The 7,751-nt window shown below is 31.4% G+C and overlaps 1 pseudogene; it reads left to right on the top strand.

Annotated features, from left to right (window-relative positions):
• Positions 1-3,808: 3,808 nt before the first annotated feature.
• On the top strand, positions 3,809-3,927 carry LOC118612201 (annotated as a pseudogene).
• Positions 3,928-7,751: the final 3,824 nt, after the last annotated feature.

Below are 7,751 nucleotides of genomic sequence, written 5' to 3'. Positions count from 1 at the left end.
CAAGAAAATAATGGATACCTTTATGAATGTAAACATGGGAAATCAAGACTATGTAATCACTTGAAATTAAGATATATTACATTGTTTTTCAATAAGATTTTAAGTGTTTTGATGTTTTCTAACAAAAATATTTTGATCAAAATATTTTTCTTCCTTGCTATCAGATTAATGTTATGTATATATCCTAATTGTTATATGTTTAAGTTTTTTTTCAAGCATAAATAAAACCAAATTATTTTTAATGGTTCTGTTAGAAAAGAAATGCACTTAACTTCCTTATCATTTCATTTTCCCATTTTGCTAATTTAGATGGTTATGCCTTTTGCTCCCTGAAAAGCCACACATTTTCATATGTTTTGGATCAGAATTATAATATTATACCCTCTGTGTACTGTAACTCAAACTATAACAAAGTCAGTAGCTGTCTGATATTACAATGTCTGTATTGTCTCCCAAGTAGCATGTGCCTTTTTTTTTGTAATTACTGGGGTGACACTGATCAACAAATTGCAGTAAGTTTCAAGTGCACAATTCAACAGTATGTCATATATATATATATTGTGTTGTGTTCACCACCTATGGATTTCTATTCATCACCAAATATTTAATCCCTTTTACCCCTATCTATCCTCCCCAACCACTTCCCTCCGGTAATCACTAATCCACTGTCCATGTCTAAGAGTGTGTCTTATACAGAGACCTATCATGATCTTTTTGTTGTACAAATTGTGTATTTTAAATGACATATTTGTCAGAAAGACCAATGTTTACAACTTTTCCAATGAGGATTATTTTACTGACCAACATGTAGACTACAAATTCCGTTAGTAGTGTACCTATAAATATCTGCCTTTGACCGGCTGAATCCTCAGAAAGTGAGAACCAAAATTAAAAATAAACAGTCCTAAGATTAATTTGAAGATTTTATATCTGTTTAATTAAACTGACTAAGATTACCCTCCATACCTCTGTGAGATACACAGCCAAAAAAGTTATGAGAACCTTGATTCTTACTATTCTATGTTTACCAAAGGACAAAGCTGTTGACCAAAAGAGGTTTATCATGTTTGTATAACTGTCTAGGACTACTGTCCTTGACAAAATAGACTGTAGTAAACTGGAATCTGCCTCAGATGTAAACTATTTTATTTTGATTAAGTTAAATTGGCCAATCTTATTCCAGTAAAATATAACAATTAAAAAAAAAAATGAATGAGCTATAGAGTTGGAAACAAACCCCCAAACAAAGCTATTATACTATGTATATCTGTGACTAGAAACTTTGAATGGTGGATACTAAGGTGATAAATGGTGATACTAAGGTGAGAAACTGACAATCTGGATCTTTGTCAATATAGGAATGAACTTGTTTCTGGGCTTTTCCCATGATATGCCAATAATCTGTTTGTTTATCCTCATACCTACAACACATTATTAAATTTTGTTTGTAATATCTCTATTATCTGGCAGATTGTTATTAGTTTCTACAGTACAGTCTTACATTTTAATGATTCTTTTTTTTTCCAATGATAATTTGAATCACCTTGTTAAATTCCATGAAATGCCATATTGGAATTCTCATATTAGATTAATTTTGTGTTTTAATGTCCTCGAATAGAGTACATCATTTTATATCTATTGTTTTTCTATGTTTATGAATTTGAACTTTGATCAAAACAATTTTATTCTCTTCAGATTATAATACACACTTTTTTTGCTTTTACATTTTAATTTTGTTTTTATATAAGAAACAAAATTATTGTAATGCTTCTTGTTAAAAGAAAATATTTTTATTGACCCAAACTTCAAGAATTTATTGGCACGATACCTAGTATGTTAAAACATTTTAATTTTATCTAACATTTCTAGGTGTGAAATGTTTACCATATAGTTAGAAACTGAAATTTTACATTACTTTATAAACATGTTTATAACTAATCTCTAGTTTGAGCCATATCAAATTGCTTCATATTTAATATGGTTTACCATTTTTTAGCTAAATTTTACATTTTTTTAAAATGTAGTTGCACCCTCCTCCATTTTTTTGGTGTATTTATGCTAGAAAACAGGCAGGAGATTTATAAAATCAAAGCAAAGTAAAAGCAATAAACACTGTAAGTTTTAAAGCTTGAGAAATCTTACACAATGATTTTTTCATGGTGTCTAATTTATAACTCCAGATTTCTTGCCAATATGTTATCTAGAGAACTGAAGCTATTACACAGGAGATTCTGAATAGTAAAAAAATGTGTCTAAACAATTTATTTTATTGGCTTATTTTATAATTATTCAACTATTCGAAATTTTTTTCTCAGTAAGAATGGACCTATAGATCAATTATAGCCATTAAGAGATAGATTCTCCCTTTTAACTTGAATCGTGAAAATTAATTTTCTTCTCATTTGTTTAGTTTGTGACCTAGTTAAATGCTATTTGCATTAATGTTGTACAGATAAAAAAATTGTTGATTCAACATTTGCTTTTTCCTTGAAGACTAACATAGAATGGTGTAGTTTATAATAACAGTTAAATATCAGATATACTATCATCGAATACTTTTATTTTGATTAATCTAAAGATATATCGATTTGTAAATAAGAGATTCTTAACCCAATAGTCTTTAAAAGCTCATTTATTTTTGACCTATTTTGTGGTATGAATTGCAAATCCATGTAATAATAAAAATTGCCCTTGGAAACAAGATTTCATATGATTTTACTAGGAGCTCTTGGATAGTAAGTGATTTTGGAAATGGTATATGTTTCCTTCATTTTAGAGATCATTAAGGCAATTTCCTCAGATTATACTAAAACATGTTTAAGAAATAATGTGAAAATGGTTAAAGAACATCTAATGCTTTTATTGTAACCAATAGCTATTCTCTGAACATATGAATTGTTCTTCAGAGAAGAGAAGTGGCTAAAGAATAAACCCTGCATATTGCTTCATAATATTTAGTTGCCAGTGATATATATTGATAAAAAAAGAAACAGGCTAACCTGAAAGAAATTGTATGGTTAAATAAAAAAAAAAAATGTATTTCTTTATTCCCAAAAGTTTATTGTAAAGATAAACAGATCTCCGCTTCCAAGAGTTTTTCTATTTTCAAAGTTATTCAAGAATACTTTGCATGTGTAACCTTTAAAGTCACATTTGTACTGATCTTACTCAGAAATAATTGGATTAACAGTATCAATTTGATACCAATCAAGGCACTTTTTTTCCTCAAAGCTGAGTATAATTTTATTTTTATAGCTAAAAAAATGTAATAATCTATTGTTTAGTTGCTTAAAAATCCTTTCAAAATCTTCAAACAGCATGTCTATTACTATTTGAAGTTGCTTATTTGTTTTCTAAATGATGTCTTTTGATTGGAAGAAGTTTCAAATTCTGATGAAGCCCAATTTATCAATTTGTCTTATGGTTACTCTTTTGACCACCCTAAGAAACACTTCTTATCAAAATTACAAAGATAATTTCACTTTTTAAATTTTAGGACTTTATAGTTTCAATGTTTAAAAACATATCAATTTGTTAATTTTTTTTCAATGTGATTTGGTTAAGTCCTTTGTATTTATATATGAAGACTGGAATCTGCTTTTAAATTTCTACAGGCCTATTGGTATTTTGGTCCGAATAAAGTTCTAACTACCAATCACTTTAAGGAGATGTGTCATCATAACAATATAAAATCTTCTAATCCATGAATATGTATCTACATTTGTAAAGCTTTTTAACTTTTTTTCTCAGCAAGGTGTAGTCATTTTCAGTGTAGTGGTCTGTCACTTCATTAATAAAAAGAATTCCATTCTATGGCCATGCTATCCTAAACAAGCCCGATCCCATCTGATCTTTGAAGCTAAGCAGGGTCGGGCATGGTTAGTACTTGGATGGGAGACCACCTAGGAAGACCAGGTGCTGTAGGCGTAAAAAATAAAAAATGAGGGATTGTAAACTGACAAGGTCCTTGCAATCTGTGAGGTCGACCAAGGGTTGCCTTGCCTAAAAAAATAAATAAATAAAATAAGTGAATAAATAAAAGACATTCCAAAATAGTTGTTTTTAAAAAAATCTTATTGCAAAATGCAAATAGCACTTTTAATAGTGTTTAGTTTGCTAATTTATAGAAAAAATATTTAATTCTTAAACTTTGATAAATTCACCTATTAAATTTCTTAGGATTTTCTTACACAGACATTATCTGTATGTTGAGGAGTTTTACTTCATCATTATATTTGTTTTTATTTCATTTTCTTAGATGATTCTGCTCTTTATGCCCACTAGTGCAATAATAAACTGTTTAGACGACACATTTTTGTCTTAGTCCCCAAATTAGAAGGCACTGTTCACTACCAAAACATCAAGCATATTAGCTGTCGATGATTTGTACACAATCTATATTAACTTGAGAAAGTTAACTTTTTCTATTTTATAAGACTTTTTTTTGGAAATTAGAAATTGGTTTTGGATCTTAACAAAGTTTTTCCTGCCTATTTTGGGATAAATACTTTTTTCTCCATTTCCTTGATAGTATAGAATATTACTTTGTGTGATTTGGGATATTAAAACAACCTTTCATAACTGGGATAAAACCATGCCAAAGTTTGTTAATTTTTATATATTTCCTAATATAATTTTCTAATATATTAAGAAACTTAATTTTTATATTCATGAATTATTTAAAATACATAAAATAAATCGGGAATTGTTCTCTTGTTCTCTATTTTCTGAAACAATTTGAGTAAGACTGTTGTGATTCCATAACTAAATGTTTAATACATTACCTGGGCCTTGAGACTTTTAGGCAGAAAAGTTTTTAATTGCAGTTTTTAAAATATAGATATAGGGTCCTTCAGAGTTTCTAATTCTTCAGGCGATAACTTTGATAAATCGTGCTTTCAGATTTTTGTTCATTTTATTTAGATTGTTAAATTTATGAACATAAAGATTTTTCTTCATATTGAATTACTATGCATTTAAAGTCTACATGATATCTAATGTCACCTCTTCTAACATTGGTCATTTATATTTTCATTCATTTTTTAACTTGATCAATAATGTTTTAAATTCATCACTGTAACTAATTTTTCCCTGATGGAAAAATTAATTTTTTCTATTTTGTTGATTTCTATCTTCATTTTTAGTATCTCCTTTCTACTTTCTGTTTATATAATTTTAGCATGTAATTCTAACTTCCTAATGTGGGGTATTACATCATTAATATATAATTGTTCAAATATTTTGATTTTCACTTATTAAATTTGCAATTTTTAATACTTTGTCTTCTATGGTTTCATTATGCAATCAAAAAGATGGTATTATTCTTTAGGTCCTTATTCGATTTATAAAAGCAGCATCAAAGTCTTTGTCAACTAATTCCAACATCTGGTTTGACTGTTTTATTCACTAATTTATTCCCTAGCTTATGGTATATATCTTTATATCTACACATCTATCTATTTATATGTATATGAACATCTACATATAGATATATGTAGATAGATGTGTGTGTGTGTGTGTGTGTGTGTGTATGTGTGTGTTTGTGTGGAGAGAGAGCAAGAGATGCTGAGAGAGAGAGAGAGAGAGGGAGAGAGAGATTCATTTACATATATATCTGCCTAACAGGTCCAAAAGGATCAATAAGTAATTTAACTCTCTGTCAAAAAAAGAAAAAAAAATTGCAAGAAATTAACATTATTGAGGCACTTTAGAATGTATCATTTAAAAGTCCACAACACCATGTTAAAAAGGTAGACTTATGAAGAAATAAACATGTATATGTGTCTTGTTATTCTGGTGGATACTCTTGAACATTTCAGCAGATGTGCTTTTTTTTAGGATAGGTCTATTTTAGTTTTGCTTTTAGTTCTAGTTTATGAATCATAATAGAGAATTGTCCTTGTTCTCAAGGTAACTTTTGTAGGATTCAACCAAGTGCTCAGTAAAGTTTCTTCTCCACATAGGTTGTGCTGTAGCTTCAACATTTTTCAGAAATGCATAATCTGTGATATACTCATTTATCCAGCAGCAACTACTTGCTATTGGATAAAGAAACCACTAGGTTTCACAGAGGCCTCCATGAAAATATAGCCAAGATCTTGACGCAGGACTTGTGGATCACTTCACATATTTCTGTGGTCCTTCCTCGAAGTTGCTGTATCTTTTCCAGTAGCCTGTCCTACAAATTCCAGCCACCTGAAAATTTCAGACCTTACATTTTTGCTTCTCAGCTTGGCTCAGGATCTATTTCTTTGATTAGGGATATGTTCAAAGGACGAAATTTGGGGTACACATGGAGCTCACATAATGGTTCCAACTTCTCTCACTCTGTCATTTATTGTTTAATGCCAGAAAAGAGTTGCCATATACATGTGCCCTGTTTTGTGATTAATTAAGGTAGGAAGTTACTCCACCTTAGCTACCAGCAGAAGAATAATTATACTTTTAACACTAAATAAAAACATTAAAAAGGTAATACTAAGTATGAATCTCATATGAGCTTCTGACCCACCACTGGTACCCCGGTGATATCGAGGAAACATGGTGGAGTGAGAGACATCCCCAGTTCTCCCCCTTGAAACAACAATCAGCTGATCTAAAACTCAACAAAAAATACCCAAACTGCACATGCGCACATCTGAGCGTGGGATCTGTCCCTAAGAGCTACCACAGGTTGGAATCCCAGGTTTTCAGGTGGTGGACCAGAAGAAACAAATAAGCTGCCTCTTACAGCTGCTGGAGCTCCCTGTAGGAAGAGGGAGAGGAGGAGGTATGGCGACTTCACTGAATAGCCCTGCCCAGGATAGTTGTGAGTTCCACGCAGCAGTGGCAGGGTCCAGTCATCAGGGCAGAAGGCAGAGACGTGGAAGACAGAGAAACAACAGTTGATTTTTACTAGCCCTGCTTGCAAAACTGAGGCTGAGCCGCAGGCCCCAACCCAGAGGGCCCCTCCCCCCACATCCTCTGAGACCGAACACTGGGGAGCCCCAGGGGAATCTGAGCAAATGCTACTGAAACTGTTGCTAATACTGACAGGGACTGAAATTGAGGGTAATGAGCGTGATCAAATATCTACAAGTAAATAAAGGCATTACATAAGGGCATTATTAAGGCTTTATATAAAGCAAGGATCCAAGAGGCTTAGACATCACATACTAGAAACCAAAAGAAAAGCACTTTCTTTGCATCAGGCTTTATATAATAAATCTTCTTTCCGGAAGAAAAGCAGAATACATTTCCATTAATGCCCAGGGGAAGAAATAGTCCATTAAACACCATGAACGACCAAGATGACAAAGCAGAAAGAAAGTGAAAACTCTCCAGAAAATAAGCTTACAGACATAGAAATATGCAACTTAAATGACAGAGAATTCAGGATGGTACTTCTGAAAAAACTCAGTGAGTTCTGAAACAGGTCCTATCAACAGTTTCAGGAATTGAAAAAAACAACTAGATAAGAAGAACAAGGAGAATGAAACCCTCAAAAAGAACCAAATAGAACTTCTGGAGATAAAAAACACACTGCAAGAGTTGAAAAATAAAACAGTAAACTTGAGAAATAGAGTTGACCAAATGGAGAAAAGGATCAGTGATATTGAAGACAGAAATCTAGAAATAAATCAGAAGAAAGAGAGAAACTGAAGAATGAAAAATAATGAAAGAAAAATACAAGAACTAGCTGATACCATCAGGAGAGGAAACACAAGAATAATGGGCATTATTGAAGGTGAGGAAAAGCAGGAACTAGAAAG

Source organism: Rousettus aegyptiacus, unplaced genomic scaffold, assembly GCF_014176215.1.
Source record: "Rousettus aegyptiacus isolate mRouAeg1 unplaced genomic scaffold, mRouAeg1.p scaffold_m13_p_15, whole genome shotgun sequence".
NCBI classification, from domain to species: domain Eukaryota; kingdom Metazoa; phylum Chordata; class Mammalia; order Chiroptera; family Pteropodidae; genus Rousettus; species Rousettus aegyptiacus.
This window is presented reverse-complemented; position numbering and strand designations above follow the sequence as displayed.